This window comes from Lemur catta, chromosome 5 (genome assembly GCF_020740605.2).
Source record: "Lemur catta isolate mLemCat1 chromosome 5, mLemCat1.pri, whole genome shotgun sequence".
NCBI classification, from domain to species: Eukaryota; Metazoa; Chordata; class Mammalia; order Primates; family Lemuridae; genus Lemur; species Lemur catta.
Window position 1 is genome coordinate 49,713,071 of NC_059132.1, and position 18,663 is coordinate 49,731,733.

The following is an 18,663-nucleotide window of genomic DNA, read 5'->3' on the forward strand; positions in this document are numbered from 1 at the left end:
TTTGAAATGTAACAACCGTTGCCTGGAATTATTTTTCTTTTCCTGTTTTCCTTCATACGGCCTACCTTTTGTTCTTTTAATCTGCATCAATTCTGAAATAATTTTCTGCTATTAATTTTATTTCATCTAAATAAAAATGAATGGCAGTAGACTTGTATAGGTGTTTGAAATATACAGTCAGACATGTTCTCATAAATGACTCTGTGAATGACATTTTATAGCTAAGATGTCCTTGTTAACATCTGGACGAAAGGAAGAGGAAGAGTCGTCACCTTGGGATTCGGATTCGGAGGTACTGTGTGGTGGCAGTGGTGTTATGGGGTTAAAACCTAAGCACTGAGTGATGTTAAAATCAACGAAGGGGTGGTGTGATGTCACAGTCTGACCTCTCCATTGGCATATAAGGGCTGATCGTCTTACAAGTTTCAGCTTATAATTCAGAAAATAATGGTGTGCTAAGTACATTACAGCTGTACAGTATAATTCTTCTAGTTTGCTGCATTTTTTTTAAGAGGCCATCATACTGTAGGGTACAAAATAAGGCTTAGAAGTGGGAAAGAATCAATTTGGGCTTTCAAGTATGTTGACCTACAAGCTAAAGATTTCTTCCGGGTCAAGCCGTGGCCAAAAGTAAAGTTGCATGGTATATGGGAACATGTGAAAGGTCTAATGACATTCAAAGAGAAAGAGTTTGGAGTAGAATGTTTTGGAAGCTGGAATTAAAAAAGATAGTGCCTGAAACCTGAAGATTTTAAAATGTTGGATAGTCAAGTCGAGTATTGAGGAAACAGGAGATGGAAAAGTGTGGGGAATAGTAAATACGTGGGAGTATAATAACAACAATTCTAATTAGTGATATTTTGATGAGTAGAATTTGTTTTCAAAAACAAAATGCACTAAATATATTTGTAGCTGCTGTGCTTTTTAAAAGGGTAGGTAGGAACTACTGATGACTTATAGTAAGGGAACAACTGTGGAAAGAGCTTGGAAGGGCCTGACCTCTTAGATAGAAGCAGCTGCTGCACAGTGGTACCTGGACGGAGGAGAAGTCAGGTGACATGTTAGCATCCTAGTTATGTCACTGATTACACTAGGCATGAAACCTGCAGGAACTGCCAGGGCTGTACCAGCAGCGGTGGACAGAAGAGGGAGGGAGGAGCAAGATGAGAAGGGTCTAAAAGAATGAGACCTGTCATTCTTGACACCTGTGTCTCAAGGAGCCCTTCAGTTATTCGGTGCTGTCCTCTCACATGTAGGCAGCCTGCCCAGAATGTGCCAGCTGTGAGACCGCTCAGGTCCCTGAGATTCACTGGTGCCCTCTGGCTGCTGCAGTCTGAGTGGGTTGTGTAGCACATTTGTGTCGGTTCCAGTGAAATGAGAAACTGAAGGGCTGAAGCTCCCTGGGCAGCACAGAGGCACGCAATGGGTGCGAAAGCAGTATGGTGCCCACCACGTGGGCTGTGGTCTGTGGGGAGGGAGAACGACCTCCAGGGTGCCAGCGGCCTTGTGCTCTGTGCTCAAGAAGCTCCCACCCAGTTCCCCGAGGGCAGAAGCGCTTGGGCTCCTGAGGACAGAGGGGCTGTCTGACAGTTTGGGGGCCTGCAGACTGCCAGAGGTGTGAGGGGAGGAAAAACAAACCTCCCCGCCTACCGTTTCCCTGGGGCTCCGAGGTCGTCAGGGGTCTCTCTCTGCCAGAACGTTGCTCCTTCCTGTTCTGCCCTGCGAGTTCTTCCCGTGGGATCTGTGGTGGGTTCTGGCACTGTGTCCTTAGAATTACACCTGGGGTGTGCCTTACCATCTGAGACTTTCTGTTCTTCCTCATAGGATCTGGTGCCCGATATCTGTAGTCAGCCATTCTGCCTGTATTCCCCTCTGTGTTCTTTCTAGTGAGGGTTTCTGAAGATATCTTTAAGACATGATATCATTACAAGCTGCACGTTACTTTTTAGAATTCTGATTCCCCATTTTTCCTCAAGGTGGAAATTGATGGCACAGTTTTGTTTTTGTTTTTCTTTCTCAGCTTTCAGGTAGTGGTAGGTGAAGATTTTTCACTTCCTGAATGTCTCGTTTTACAGCAATAAAATCAAAGTCTATAGAAGTAGACACAAAAAGCAACTGTCAAGGGAAAGACTTCATTATTAGGGATGTGCTACGAACACAAATGTCTGTTAATATATCTTTCTGCTCCGAATGTTTTTTCTTTTCTTCCTTGATTTATGTTCAGAGCTCATAGACTGGGAATATCTCTTCTTTTTGTTTCTGGTGTTCGTCCGTGCTCCCCCACCTTTTGAAATGGTTTTACATCCACCTAGATTTTTCTTGCAGAAGAGGTTTCTTCAGTCTCTGTCCCTTCATTCCCTCTCTGACCCCATATTCAGTTACACCTTTGTGTGTAGTAGCTATGTGTGCCTTTCATTCATCCATCATTGCCCAAGAGGTTTTATTCCTGTGTATTTCTCCCTTTCTTGCAAAGCCCTGAGTGGGTACAATCATTTATCTTTAGCTTTTTGACAAACCACGATAGCAGCGACTTGAAGTTTTTGCAATGTCTACCCTTGTTCATAAGGTACTACTAAAATCTAAACTCCCACGTATTCCCAGACAAGAGATAATTCACAGAAGTATAAATCATGTGAACGCATTGCAAAATACAACACAAAATTAATGTAAGTTACTTAATGTTACTTATTTCAGAAATGCTCAGGCTACCTGGGGAAATGTTTGTCCTAGCTTATTCTTGTTATGAAAATAATGTAATGGATATCATAACGCTTTCATAATAATGCATTAGCAGTAAGGGGAGTGATATTTGGAAGATGTCTGGATGAGCTCTCATAATCCTCTCCCCATGAGAAGATGTAGGGGAACAAATGAGAGAACTGAGGGTCAAGTAAAACCTGTGTCATAGATCATGTAAAGTGCTATCTCTTTCAGGATTGTCAGATTTTATTAATGAATTATTAAGTTTTGACTCTTCTGTTTCTTGTTTAAGGTTTCTCAGTTAGTGTTTGGTCTCTCGTTACTTAACTGAGTAATATCTGTTATTGTTTGATATAATCTTGGTAGCTGTTTTAGATCTTTTGGAGAATAAGGAGAGAGAAATAGATAAGCCTTTGATTGGATATCTTTGTTAACGAAAATTGAAATGTGAGGTTATATACAGGAGGTTCTCAGTCTGTTTGGATGAAATCAGAAAAGCAATTTTGAGCCACAGCCCTCTTAGAGAAATGAATGCAGCGATTATTTCTTTCTGAAGTTACTCTGATCTATCTTGTGGCAATAATATCAGTACCTAATGGCCACCTGTATGTACACATGCCAGGTCAACGTAAACAAAATTGTCGATTGCTTGCTCACATAAACTACCTTTTATCACAGAAACATGCTGAAGGCATCGTTTCCAAAGGAGTATGCAAAATCATCTCTGGGCGATGATTTTTTAATTTTAAAAATATCTCCCCCCTAAGGGCACGCTTTATATTATCCCCGGGAAGCTCTCTGAACTTTCGTATTCACAGTTGTTCCACCTGGCCTGTACAGTCATTCATCTCTAAAACTGAGGAACCCTGTACATTTGACATTTCAGTCAAATTCTTCTGTCTTCCTAGGAGCATTGGGTCCCCCTTGACGATCGTAGGTGTACCTGAAGATTTTTAATCTTCAATGTGGACAATCATGGCTTTACTTTCTTCATACTAGATGCTCTCTCCGACTGTTAACTGCTACCCTATCTAGTATAAAGGGGAAATTAGAGCTATTAGTATGTCCTTTACTGGGGCAGAATCAAAAGCACGTGAAATTCAACATAGAGTATTAGGTTTCCTTTTTACATTATAGTAGCATTTAAAGATGCCTCCTAATTCTGTAATCACACAAATGGAGAAGGAGATGTTCTACAGTTTAACACTCATCAGATAAATTTTTACAAAGGAATCCTGTTGAACTGACATTTTGAATCAGTGTTGTAGAATTCAGCTGTTTCATTTCATTTCATTTAAACATGCATATCCCGGCAATTTTCTGGAAGTAAATATTTGTGTATATAAATAAAAGTATATTTTATATCCTTCAATCAGACACTGAGTTATGTAATAGAAAAATTGCATCCCGTCTTTTATTTCCCTCCTCTCCTTATCCTTCTAGAATTAGCGAGTTCTTTCTATGTTTGCCTTATTGAATTCTACCACTTTTGTATGGTTTTCAAATATTTACCTTCATAACTCCAGATAATTTTCCCGAGTAAACTTACCAAATCCTATGCCCAATGTGTTTACCCAGCTCTGTGTTGTGCATCACATCCACTGGGTGTCTCAACTTTGACGCATTGCCAAGTGAAGGTGTCCTTGACCCTTGTGTAAGGCTTCCTGACTGTCCATAATATACTCCGACATCTGGCTTGTTCACCCCAGGAAACAACCCCAAAGAAATAGCAGTGAAAGACTCAAGCAGGAGCAATCAGCTCTCCAGTCCTCCCCCCAGTCACCAATTCTGTCATTCACCAAGTTCTGTATCTTCTACCTGCTCACCATTTTTCCTATCTTATTATGCTTACTCACTCTCTGACTTACGATGTTGGAAGACTGTTTTCTGGACTCCTGCCCCCCACCCCCACTTGGTAAGTTCATCTAGCTTTCCATTGCTGCCTGGGTGACCTTTCTAAAATATATTTGTGAAGATGTAAGTCATCTCCTCATTGAGGGGATCCTCATTCCATGACTGATTCTCCCGTTTTCCCTCTCCATGCCACTTCCTTTAGCTGTTTTGAAGTTTTACCACATTATTTTGCTTCCCCTATTTACTTGGTTGCTTCCTTATCCTTGTGCTGATCCCACATGTCAAGAAATTCTTCACACCTTTAGTCTGTATTTTGTGTGCCTTTCAAAATCCATTCCTCTCTTTGTAGCGTTTCTGGAGTTTCCCAGTTAGAACGGACTGTTCTGTCCTTTGTGCCCTCACTGGACTTTGTTCAGTCCATTTGTCGAACTGGTGACTTAGTGACTTACCCATTTGTTTGCTTATTTGCTTCCATACATCTCAAGTCCCGCTTGAATATCAGGCAGAATCTGCCTTCTATTTATATGTTCCCCTTTGTCCCAGAATATTACCCATGATTTGGCAGACACAGTGACTGTGTATTATCTGACTGAATGAGTGGGTGAGTGAGAGAATAAATTCAATGTGTTCTGAAGTGCATTTCTTTTTTTTTTTTTTTTTACAGGAGGAGACAACAAAGCCAGCAGGTTTAAGAGAGGAAAATGGTATGAGTATTATTGAAAATGCTCCACGAGAGCAAAAATGTAATGTCAGTTTTACTGTAACGCGTGAAAATAGCAGAAGCGGTAAATCAGTGACTATCTCTGAGATTTTTCCATGCGTAAATACTGTTGTAAAGGCACCAGTTAACGTATGTGGTTTCAAATGTAACAACCATTTCCTGTAATTATTTTTCTTTTCTTGTACTCCTTCATACGGCCTACCTTTTGTTCTTTTAATCTGCACCAATTCTGAAATAATTTTTTGCTATTAATTTTATTTCATCTGAATAAAAGTGAATGGCAGTAGACTTATGTAGGTATTTGAATTATACAGTCACACATGTTCTCATAATTGACTCTGTGAATGACATTTTACAGCTAAGATGTCCTTGTTAACATCTGGACCGAAGGAAGAGGAAGCGTCGTCACCTTGGGATTCGGATTCGGAGGTACTGTGTTTTGTTGTTGTTGTTGTTATGCTGTTAAAATCTAAGCATTGAGTGAAGTTAAAATCAAGAAGGGGTGGTGTGATGTCACAGTCTGACCTCTGCATTTTCATATAAGGGCTGATCGTCTTACAGTTTTCAGCTTATAGGTCAGTAAATAATAATGTGCTAAGGACATTACAGCTGTACAGTATAATTCTGCTAGTTTGCTGCATTTTTTTAAGAGGCCATCATACTGTAGGGTAAAAAATAAGGCTTAGAAGTGGGAAAGAATCAATTTGGGCTTTGAAGTATGTTGACCTACAAGCTAAAGAATTCTTCCGGGTCAAGCCGTGGCCAAATGTAAAATTGCATGGTACATGTGAACGTGTGAAAGGTCCAATGACATTCAAAGAGAAAAAGTTTGGAGTAGAATGTTTTGGAAGCTGGAAGTAACAAAGATAGTGCCTGAAACCTGAAGATTTTAAAACGTTGGATAGTCAAGTCAGGATATTGAGGAAACAGGAGATGGAAAAGTATGGGGAATAGTAAATACGTGAGAGTTTAATAACAGCAATTCTATTTAGTGATATTTTGATGAGTAGAATTTGTTTTCAAAAACAAAATGCGCTAAATATATTCGTGGCTGCTGTGCTTTTACAAGGGTAGGTAGGAACTAGTGATGACATATACTAAGGGGACAGCTGTGGAAAGAGCTTGGAAGGGCCTGACCTCTTAGGTAGAAGCAGCTGCTGCACAGTGGTACCTGGACGGAGGAGAAGTCAGGTGACATGGTAGCATCCTGGTTATGTCACTGATTACACTAGGCATGAAATCTGCAGGAACAGCCAGGGCTGGGCCAGCAGTGGTGGAAAGAAGGGGGAGGGAGGAGCAAGATGAGAAGGGTCTAAAAGAATGAGACCTGTCATTCTTGACACCTGTGTCTCAAGGATCCTTTCTGGGATTCGGTGCTGTCCTCTCACATGTAGGCAGCCTGCCCAGAATGTGCCAGCTGTGAGACCGCTCAGGTCCCCGAGATTCACTGGTGCCCTCTGGCTGCTGCAGTCTGAGTGGGTTGTGTAGCACATTTGTGTCGGTTCCAGTGAAATGAGAAACTGAAGGGCTGAAGCTCCCTGGGCAGCACAGAGGCACACAATGGGTGCGAAAACAGTATGGTGCCCACCACGTTGGCTGTGGTCTGTGGGGAGGGAGAACGACCTCCAGGGTGCCAGCGGCCTTGTGCTCTGTGCTCAAGAAGCTCCCAGTTCTCTGAGGGCAGCAGCGCTTGGGCTCCTGAGGACAGAGGGGCTGTCTGACAGTTTGGGGGCCTGCAGACTGCCAGAGGTGTGAGGGGAGGAAGAACAAACCTCCCCACCTACCCTTTCCGTGGGGCTCCCAGGTCCTCCGGGGTCTCTCTCTGCCACAACCCGTTGCTCCTTCCTGTTCTGCCCTGCGTCTTCTTCCCGTGAGATCTGTGGTTGGTTCTGGCACTGTGTCCTTAGAATTACACCTGGGGTGTGCCTTACCATCTGAGACTTTCTGTTCTTCCTCGTAGGATCCGGTGCCCGATATCTGTAGTCACCCATTCTGCCCATATTCCCCTCTGTGCTCTTTCTAGTGAGGGTTTCTGAAGGTATCTTTAAGACATGATATCATTACAAGCCGCACATTACTGTTTAGAATTCTGATTACCCATTTTTTTTTTTTTCCCTCCTAGGAGAAACTGATGGAATGTTTCTGTTTCTATTTTTCTCTTTTTGTATTTATAAGTGTACAGCTTTCAGATAGTGGTATGTGACCATGTTTCACTACTGGAATGCCTCATTTTATAGCAATAAATTAAAGTGTACAAAAGTGAAGACAAAAAGTAACTGTCACATATATGTTACTCAGTATTATTGTGGATGTGCTATGAACAGAAGTCTCTGTTATAGATCTTATTGTGCTGAATGTCTTTTCTTTTCTTTCTTGATTTACGTTCATAATTGAGTGGAAATGTTTCTTGTTTTTGTTTGTGTGTTCATCCATGTGCCCGCAGCTTTTGAAATGGTTTTACACCCACCTAAATTTTCCTTGCAGGAGACGTTTCTTCAGTGTCTGTCTCTTCATTCCCTCTCTGCCTCCATATTTAGTTACAGGTTTCTTTGTAGTAGCTATGTGTGCCTTTCTTTCATCCATCAGTGTCATATGAGTTTTATTCCTGTTAATTTCTCTCTTTCTTGCAAAGACCTGAGTGGGCACAATCATTTCTCTGTAGCTTTTTGTCAAACAAGATAGAAGTGTCTTATACTACTTTGAATCTCCATCCTTTTAGGTAAGGTACTAGTAAAAACTAAACTCCCACATATTCATGGGCAAGAGATAATTCATACAAATATAAATCACGTGGATGGATGTAAAAATATAACACATGATGACTGTAAGTTAGTTCCTTAATGTTAGTTGTTTCAGAAATGCTCTCAACTATGTCGGAAAATTTTTGTCCTAGTTTATTCTGGTTAAGAAAATACTCTAAATGAATCATAGTGTTTCTATAGTAATGAAGTAGGGATGAGGGGGATAATATTTTGAGGACATCTGTATTAGCTCCCATAACGCTCTCCCCACATAAAGATATATGTTAAATAATGACAGAATTGAGTGTTGGGTCTACATTCAAGTTATTCCACAATCTGTGCACGTTGTGTTGATTCGTCTGGTAATGGTGAACATTATACTTGAGTTACCCGTGTTGATACTCATTTTTATTAAGGCTTCTGTTTTTCGTTCTAGAATGTTGCACAACCGGGATTGACGAAGCCAATGGCCACTTCTCAGCAACTCACGAAAAGTGGTAAGCTATTTCAAGACTGCCTATATTGTGTTATTCCTTGTTAACTAATTACACATATTTTCATATACTCTTTATTTTTGCAGTAGTAAAAGGCAAATATAATGGTGTGGGAACAGAAAAGGAAACCATGTTACAGGACGGTATTTCTCATCATCGAGATGTGGTTGAAAGCCTTCCGACGTCAGTCAAAGTCCAGGGCTTTCATGCTCGTTTCGTGGAAACACATTGCCCTGGTCTGCAACCTTTCTTGATGTCTTCAACTGAGGAAGGTCACACAGAGGTAAGTTAGTTTAAGGACCCACAACAACAAAAACCCCTTCTTTTCCCCACGCTTTGTTCACATACCACCCCCTGACCCTCATCATGCTGACAAGGATCCTAGAAAGAAATGGATGGCCTCAAGGTCATCATAGAAACCAGTGTAATCACAAGAGAGAGAGATGTACAGGATTGAGATTTATAAACTTTGGTGGGAGAAAACAATTCTTAGGGCTGCCACTGTGTGAGCAAAGAATTAGAAAGCAACCCAAAAGTGCTGCTCCACAAATATGTGGATGGAGGAATGAATGAAGGGGAAGAATTCATGTGCGAAGGGCAAGATAAACGTAATGATTGAGTAAGAGCGTCAATATGACAGATTAGTATAAAAACACCTCAGAAATAGTGTAGTTAAATGAGAGCAGGATCTCTGCACATTAAAAAATATGGAGAAAATGCTTTTACTTTTTATTTTTATTTTTATTATTTTTTTTGAGACAGCGGGCTAGAGTGCCGTGGCATCGGCCTAGCTCACAGCAACCTCAAACTCCTGGACTCAAGCAATCCTCCTGCCTCAGCCTCTCAAGTGGCTGGGACTACAGGCATGCACCAATATGCCTGGCTAATTTTTTTCTATATATTTTTAGTTGTCCTGCTCATTTCTCTCTATTTTTAGTAGAGAGGGGGTCTTGCTCTTGCTCAGGCTGGTCTGGAACTCCTGAGCTCAGAGGATCCACCAGCCCGGGCCTCCCAGAGTGCTAGATGGAAATGCTTTTCAAAGCAAATTAAGACTCCGGGAGGTGGGGTGGGAGGGGATGGAGGTATGACTGCATGGTGAGTGCCAGGCACACTGTCTGGAGAATGGACACGCTTGAGGCTCTGACTCAGGGGGATGGGCGGGACATGGACAATGTATATAACCTGAACTTATGTACCCCCATGATGAGCTGAAATAAAAAAAAATAAATAAAAATAAAAATAAATGCAAATTAAGAAACGAGAGGCAGTCAGTGCAAAAGATTCTTCAGAATGACATATCCCTCATGTTAATGAAGGACTGAAAGAAAGTTTGAGATGATTGTCGTGAACATTAATCAGCTGGGCATTTTAAAATTGCTAGAAGAGGATAATTTGAATGTTGCTAGCATATAGAAAAGAAAATCATTTAAGGTGATGGATATCCCAGTTACCCTGTATGGTTCTATTAAAATGAATGTTTCAAATTATCACATGTTAGTCCTCATATGTGTACACCTAGTGAGTATCAATTAGAATCCATGTGGGAAGCAAAGAAAATTTAATCCTCACTTCTTTTCAATTTAGTAAAGTGATGTCTTCAATCTAGTAAAATCTGTGTCCTACATGATGCAAAGTAGTTTTGACTCTTTTGTTTCTTGGTAAACGTGTCCAACTTAGTGTTCAGTCATTCCATCAGTTACCTAAGTAATTTATCTTATTGTTTGATATAATCTTGGTGGCTGTTTTAGATCTTTTGGAGAATAAGGAGAGAGAAATAAATAAGCCTTTGATTGGATATCTTTGTTAACGAAAATTGAAATGTGAGGTTATATACAGGAGGTTCTCAATCTGTTTCGATGAAATCAGAAAAGCAATTTTGAGCCACAACCCTCTTAGAGAAATAAATGCAGCGATTATTTCTTTCTGGAGTTACTCTGATTTATCTTGTGGCAATAATATCCGTACCTAATGGCCACCTGTATGTACACATGCCACGTGAACGTAAACAAAATTGTCGATTGCTTGCTCACATAAACTACCTTTTATCACAGAAACATGCTGAAGGCATGGTTTCCAAAGGAGTATGCAAAATCATCTCCAGGCGATGAATTTTTTAATTTTGAAAATATCTCCCGCTAAGGGCACGCTTTATATTGTTCCCGGGAAGCTATGTGAACTTTCGTATTCACAGTTGTTCCACCTGGCCTGTACAGTCATTCATCTCTAAAACTGAGGAACCCTGTACATTTGACATTTCAGTCAAATTCTTCTGTCTTCCTAGGAACATTGGGTCCCCCTTGACAATCGTAGGTGTACCTGAAGATTTTTAATCTTCAACGTGGATAATCATGGCTTTACTTTTCTTCATACTAGATGCTCTTTCCCACTCTTAACTGCTACGCGATCTGGCATAAAGCAGAAATCAGAGCTGTTAGTATGTCCTTTACCAGGGAAGAAGGAAAAGCACATGAAATTCAACAATGAGTATTATGTTTCCTTTTTACATTATAGTAGCATTTAAAGATGCCTCCTAATTCTGTAATCACACAAATGGAGAAGGAGGTCTTCTACAGTTTAACACTCATCAGATAAATTTTTACAAAGGAATCCTCTTGAACTGGCATTTTGAATCAGTGCTGCAGAATTCAGCCATTTCATTTCATTTCATTTAAACGTGCATATGCCGGCAATTTTCTGGAAGTAAATATTTGCGTATATAAATAAAAGTATATTTCATATCCTTGAATCAGACACTGAGTTATGTAATTGAAAAATTGCATCCCGTCTCTTATTTCCCTCCTCTCCTTATCCTTCTAGAATTAGCAAGTTCTTTCTATGTTTGCCTTATTGAATTCTACCACTTTTGTATGGTTTTCAAATATTTACCTTCTAACTCCAGATAGTTTTCCTGAGTAAGCTTACCGAATCCTATGCCCAATGTGTTGACCCAGCTCTGTGTTGTGCATCACGTCCACTAGGTGCCTCAACTTTGATGCATTGCCAGGTGAAGCTGTCCCTCACCCTTGTCTGAGTCTTCCTGACTGTCCGTAATATACTCCGACATCTGGCTTCTTCACCCCAGTAAACCACCCTGAATAAATAGCAGTGAAAGACTCAAGCAGGAACAGTCCAGCTCTTCAGTCCTCCCCCCAGTCACCAATTCTGTCATTCACCAAGTTCTGTATCTTCTCCCTGCTCACCATTTTTCCTATCTTATTATGCTTACTCACTCTCTGCCTTATGATGTTGGAAGACTGTTTTCTGGATTCCCGCCACCCCACCCCCACTTGGTAAGTTCATTTAGCTTTCCATTGCTGCCTGGATGACCTTTCTAACATTTATTTGTGAAGATGTAAGTCATCTCCTCATTGAGGGGATCCTCATTCCATGAAGGGGACAGCTGATGTCCTAGGATGGCACGTGACTGGTGTGGTTCAGACTGATTCTCCCGTTTTCCCTCTCCATCCCGCTTCCTGTAGCTGTTTTGCAGTTTTACCACATTATTTTGCTTCCTCTATTTGCTTGGTTGCTTCCTTATCCTTGTGCTGATCCCACATGTCAAGAAATTCTTCACACCTTCGGTCTGTATTTTGTGTGTCTTTCAAAATCTATTCCTCTCTTTGTAGCGTTTCTGGAGTTTCCCAGGTAGAACGGACTGTTCTCTCCTTTGTACCCTCACTAGACTTTGTTCAGTCCATTTGTCAAACTGGTGACTTAGTGACTTACCCATTTGTCTTCCTATTTGTTTCCAGACATCTCAAGTCCCACTTGAATATCAGGCAGAATCTGCCTTCTATTTATATGTTCCGCTTTGTCCCAGAATATTGCCCATGATTTGCAGACACAGTGACTGTGTATCATCTGACTGAGTGAGTGGGTGAGTGAGAGAATAAATTCAATGCGTTCTGAAGTGCATTTCTTTTTTTTTTTCTTTTTCACAGGAGGAGACAACAAAGCCAGCAGCTTTAAGAGAGGAAAATGGTATGAGTATTATTGAAAATGCTCCACGAGAGCAAAATGTAATGTCACTTTTACTGTAACACGTGAAAATAGCGGAAGCGGTAAATCAGTGAATATCTCTGAGATTTCTCCATGCGTAAATACTGTCGTAAAGGCACCAGTTACGTAAAGGCATATGTGGCTTCAAATGTAACAATCGTTTCCTGTAATTATTTTTCTTTTCCTGTTTTCCTTCATACGGCCTACCTTTTGTTCTTTTAATCTGCATCGATTCTGAAAAAATTTTTTGCTATTAATTTTATTTCATCTAAATAAAAAAGAATGGCAGTAGACTTGTATAGGTATTTGAAATATAAAGTCAGACATGTTCTCGTAAATGACTCTGTGAATGACATTTTATAGCTAAGAGGTCCTTGTTAACATCTAGACCAAAGGAAGAGGAAGCGTCGTCACCTGCGGATTCGGATTCTGAGGTACTGTGTTTTGTTGTTGCTGTTGTTATGCTGTTAAAATCTAAGCCCTGAGTGATGTTAAAATCCAAGAAGGGGTGGTGTGATGTCACACTCTGACCTCTGCATTTGCATATAAGGGCTGATCGTCTTACACTTTTCAGCTTATACGTCAGAAAATAATGGTGTGCTAAGGACATTACAGCTGTACAGTATAATTCTGCTAGTTTTCTGCATTTTTTTAAGAGGCCATCATACTGTAGGTTAAGAAATAAGGCTTAGAAGTGGGAAAGAATCAATTTGGGCTTTCAAGTATGTTGTCCTACAAGCTAAAGAATTCTTCTGGGTCAAGCCGTGACCAAATGTAAAATTGCATGGTACATGTGAACGTGTGAAAGGTCCAATGACATTCAAAGAGAAAGAGTTTGGAGTAGGATGTTTTGGAAGCTGGAAGTAACAAAGAGAGTGCCTGAAACCTGAAGATTTTAAAAGGTTGGATAGTCAAGTCAAGATGTTGAGGAAACAGGAGAGGGAAAAGTATGGGGAATAGTAAATACGTGAGAGTTTAATAACAGCAATTCTATTTAGTGATATTTTGATGAGTAGAATTTGTTTTCAAAAACAAAATGCGCTAAATATATTTGTGGCTGCTGGGCTTTTACAAGGGTAGGTAGGAACTAGTGACGATGTATAGTAAGGGGACAGCTGTGGAAAGAGCTTGGAAGGGCCTGACCTCTTAGATAGAAGCAGCTGCTGCACAGTGGTACCTGGACGGAGGAGAAGTCAGGTGACATGTTAGCATCCTGGTTATGTCACTGATTACACTAGGCATGAAATCTGCAGGAACTGCCAGGGCTCTGCCAGCAGCGGTGGACAGAAGGGGGAGGGAGGAGCAAGATGAGAAGGGTCTAAAAGAATGAGACCTGTCATTCTTGACACCTGTGTCTCAAGGAGCCCTTCAGGGATTCGGTGCTGTCCTCTCACATGTAGGCAGCCTGCCCAGAATGTGCCAGCTGTGAGATCGCTCAGGTCCCCGAGATTCACTGGTGCCCTCTGGCTGCGGCAGTCTGAGTGGGTTGTGTAGCACATTTGTGTCGGTTCCAGTGAAATGAGAAACTGAAGGGCTGAAGCTCCCTGAGCAGCACAGAGGCACACAATGGGTGCGAAAACAGTATGGTGCCCACCACGTGGGCTGTGGTCTGTGGGGAGGGAGAACGACCTCCAAGGTGCCAGCGGCCTTGTGCTCTGTGCTCAAGAAGCTCCCAGTTCCCTGAGGGCAGCAGCGCTTGGGCTCCTGAGGACAGAGGGTCTGTCTGACAGTTTGGGGGCCTGCAGACTGCCAGAGATGTGAGGGGAGGAAGAACAAACCTCCCCACCTACCCTTTCCGTGGGGCACCCAGGTCCTCCGGGGTCCTTCTCTGCCACAACCCGTTGCTCCTTCCTGTTCTGCCCTGCGACTTCTTCCCGTGGGATCTGTGGTTGGTTCTGGCACTGTGTCCTTAGAATTACACCTGGGGTGTGCCTTAGCATCTAAGACTTTCTGTTCTTCCTCGTAGGGTCCGGTGCCCGATATCTGTAGTCACCCATTCTGCCCATATTCCCCACTGTGCTCTGTCTAGTGAGGGTTTCTGAAGATATCTTTAAGACATGATACCATTACAAGCCGCACATTACTGTTTAGAATTCTGATTACCCATTTTTTTTTTTTTCCCTCCTAGGAGAAACTGATGGAATGTTTCTGTTTCTATTTTTCTCTTTTTGTATTTATAAGTTTACAGCTTTCAGATAGTGGTATGTGACCATGTTTCACTACTTGAATGCCTCATTTTATAGCAATAAATTAAAGTGTACAAAAGTGGAGACAAAAAGTAACTGTCACGTAAATGTTAGTCAGTATTATTGTGGATGTGCTATGAACAGAAGTCTCTGTTATAGATCTTATTGTGCTGAATGTCTTTTCTTTTCTTTCTTGATTTACGTTCATAATTGAGTGGAAATGTTTCTTGTTTTTGTTTGTGTGTTCATCCATGTGCCCGCAGCTTTTGAAATGGTTTTACACCCACCTAAATTTTCCTTGCAGGAGACGTTTCTTCAGTGTCTGTCTCTTCATTCCCTCTCTGCCTCCGTATTTAGTTAGAGGTTTCTTTGTAGTAGCTATGTGTGCCTTTCTTTCATCCATCAGTGCCATATGAGTTTTATTCCTGTTTATTTCTCTCTTTCTTGCAAAGACCTGAGTGGGCACAATCATTTCTCTGTAGCTTTTTGTCAAACAAGATAGAAGTGTCTTATACTACTTTGAATCTCCATCCTTTTAGGTAAGGTACTAGTAAAAACTAAACTCCCACATATTCATGGGCAAGAGATAATTCATACAAATATAAATCACGTGGATGGATGTAAAAATATAACACATGATGACTGTAAGTTAGTTCCTTAATGTTAGTTGTTTCAGAAATGCTCTCAACTATGTCGGAAAATTTTTGTCCTAGGTTATTCTGGTTAAGAAAATACACTAAATGAATCATAGTGTTTGTATAGTAATGAAGTAGGGATGAGGGGGATAATATTTTGAGGACATCTGTAGTAGCTCCCATAACGCTCTCCCCACATAAAGATATATGTTAAATAATGACAGAATTGAGTGTTGGGTCTACATTCAAGTTATTCCACAATCTGTGCACGTTGTGTTGATTCGTCTGGTAATGGTGAACATTACACTTGAGTTACCCGTGTTGATACTCATTTTTATTAAGGCTTCTGTTTTTCGTTCTAGAATGTTGCACAACCGGGATTGACGAAGCCAATGGCCACTTCTCAGCAACTCACGAAAAGTGGTAAGCTATTTCAAGACTGCCTATATTGTGTTATTCCTTGTTAACTAATTACACATATTTTCATATACTCTTTATTTTTGCAGTAGTAAAAGGCAAATATAATGGTGTGGGAACAGAAAAGGAAACCATGTTACAGGACGGTATTTCTCATCATCGAGATGTGGTTGAAAGCCTCCCGATGTCAGCCAAAGTCCAGGGCTTTCATGCTCGTTTCGTTGAAACACATTGCCCTGGTCTGCAACCTTTCTTGATGTCTTCAACTGAGGAAGGTCACACAGAGGTAAGTTAGTTTAAGGACCCACAACAACAAAAACCCCTTCTTTTCCCCACGCTTTGTTCACATACCACCCCCTGACCCTCATCATGCTGACAAGGATCCTAGAAAGAAATGGATGGCCTCAAGGTCATCATAGAAACCAGTGTAATCACAAGAGAGAGAGATGTACAGGATTGAGATTTATAAACTTTGGTGGGAGAAAACAATTCTTAGGGCTGCCACTGTGTGAGCAAAGAATTAGAAAGCAACCCAAAAGTGCTGCTCCACAAATATGTGGATGGAGGAATGAATGAAGGGGAAGAATTCATGTGCGAAGGGCAAGATAAACGTAATGATTGAGTAAGAGCGTCAATATGACAGATTAGTATAAAAACACCTCAGAAATAGTGTAGTTAAATGAGAGCAGGATCTCTGCACATTAAAAAATATGGAGAAAATGCTTTTACTTTTTATTTTTATTTTTATTATTTTTTTTGAGACAGCGGGCTAGAGTGCCGTGGCATCGGCCTAGCTCACAGCAACCTCAAACTCCTGGACTCAAGCAATCCTCCTGCCTCAGCCTCTCAAGTGGCTGGGACTACAGGCATGCGCCAATATGCCTGGCTAATTTTTTTCTATATATTTTTAGTTGTCCTGCTCATTTCTCTCTATTTTTAGTAGAGAGGGGGTCTTGCTCTTGCTCAGGCTGGTCTGGAACTCCTGAGCTCAGAGGATCCACCAGCCCGGGCCTCCCAGAGTGCTAGATGGAAATGCTTTTCAATGCAAATTAAGACTCCGGGAGGTGGGGTGGGAGGGGATGGAGGTATGACTGCATGGTGAGTGCCAGGCACACTGTCTGGAGAATGGACACGCTTGAGGCTCTGACTCAGGGGGATGGGCGGGACATGGACAATGTATATAACCTGAACTTATGTACCCCCATGATGAGCTGAAATAAAAAAAAATAAATAAAAATAAAAATAAATGCAAATTAAGAAACGAGAGGCAGTCAGTGCAAAAGATTCTTCAGAATGACATATCCCTCATGTTAATGAAGGACTGAAAGAAAGTTTGAGATGATTGTCGTGAACATTAATCAGCTGGGCATTTTAAAATTGCTAGAAGAGGATAATTTGAATGTTGCTAGCATATAGAAAAGAAAATCATTTAAGGTGATGGATATCCCAGTTACCCTGTATGGTTCTATTAAAATGAATGTTTCAAATTATCACATGTTAGTCCTCATATGTGTACACCTAGTGAGTATCAATTAGAATCCATGTGGGAAGCAAAGAAAATTTAATCCTCACTTCTTTTCAATTTAGTAAAGTGATGTCTTCAATCTAGTAAAATCTGTGTCCTACATGATGCAAAGTAGTTTTGACTCTTTTGTTTCTTGGTAAACGTGTCCAACTTAGTGTTCAGTCATTCCATAAGTTACCTAAGTAATTTATCTTATTGTTTGATATAATCTTGGTGGCTGTTTTAGATCTTTTGGAGAATAAGGAGAGAGAAATAAATAAGCCTTTGATTGGATATCTTTGTTAACGAAAATTGAAATGTGAGGTTATATACAGGAGGTTCTCAGTCTGTTTCGATGAAATCAGAAAAGCAATTTTGAGCCACAACCCTCTTAGAGAAATAAATGCAGCGATTATTTCTTTCTGGAGTTACTCTGATCTGTCTTGTGGCAATAATATCCGTACCTAATGGCCACCTGTATGTACACATGCCACGTGAACATAAACAGAATTGTCGATTGCTTGCTCACATAAACTACCTTTTATCACAGAAACATGCTGAAGGCATGGTTTCCAAAGGAGTATACAAAATCATCTCCGGGCGATGATTTTTTAATTTTAAAAATATCTCCCGCTAAGGGCACGCTTTATATTGTTCCCGGGAAGCTTTGTGAACTTTCGTATTCACAGTTGTTCCACCTGGCCTGTACAGTCATTCATCTCTAAAACTGAGGAACCCTGTACATTTGACATTTCAGTCAAATTCTTCTGTCTTCCTAGGAACATTGGGTCCCCCTTGACAATCGTAGGTGTACCTAAAGATTTTTAATCTTCAACGTGGATAATCATGGCTTTACTTTCTTCATACTAGATGCTCTCTCCCACTCTTAACTACTACCCTATCTGGCATAAAGCGGACATTAGAGCTATTAGTATGTCCTTTAGCGGGGCAGAAGGAAAAGCACGTGAAATTCAACATAGAGTATTATGTTTCCTTTTTACATTATAGTAGCATTTAAAGATGCCTCCTAACTCTGTAATCACACAAATGGAGAAGGAGGTCTTCTACCGTTTAACACTCATCAGATAAATTTTTACAAAGGAATCCTCTTGAAGTGGCATTTTAAATCAGTGTTGTAGAATTCAGCCATTTCATTTCATTTCATTTAAACATGCATATCCCGGCAATTTTCTGGAAGTAAATATTTGCCTATATAAATAAAAGTATGTTTCATATCCTTGAATCAAACACTGAGTTATGGAATTGAAAAATTGCATCCCGTCTCTTATTTCCCTCCTCTCCTTATCCTTCTAGAATTAGCGAGTTCTTTCTATGTTTGCCTTATTGAATTCTACCACTTTTGTATGGTTTTCAAATATTTACCTTCATAACTCCAGACAGTTTTCCCGGGT

At 40.7% G+C, this 18,663-nt stretch overlaps 1 long non-coding RNA gene across 1 annotated transcript; it reads left to right on the forward strand.

Moving 5' to 3' along the window:
• The first annotated feature begins 12,450 nt into the window (after positions 1-12,450).
• LOC123638256 lies at positions 12,451-15,714 on the forward strand. The gene is made up of 3 exons (XR_006735262.1): positions 12,451-12,491; positions 12,873-12,943; positions 15,693-15,714. It is a non-coding gene; the product is annotated as an uncharacterized LOC123638256 (long non-coding RNA).
• The last annotated feature ends 2,949 nt before the right edge of the window (positions 15,715-18,663 follow it).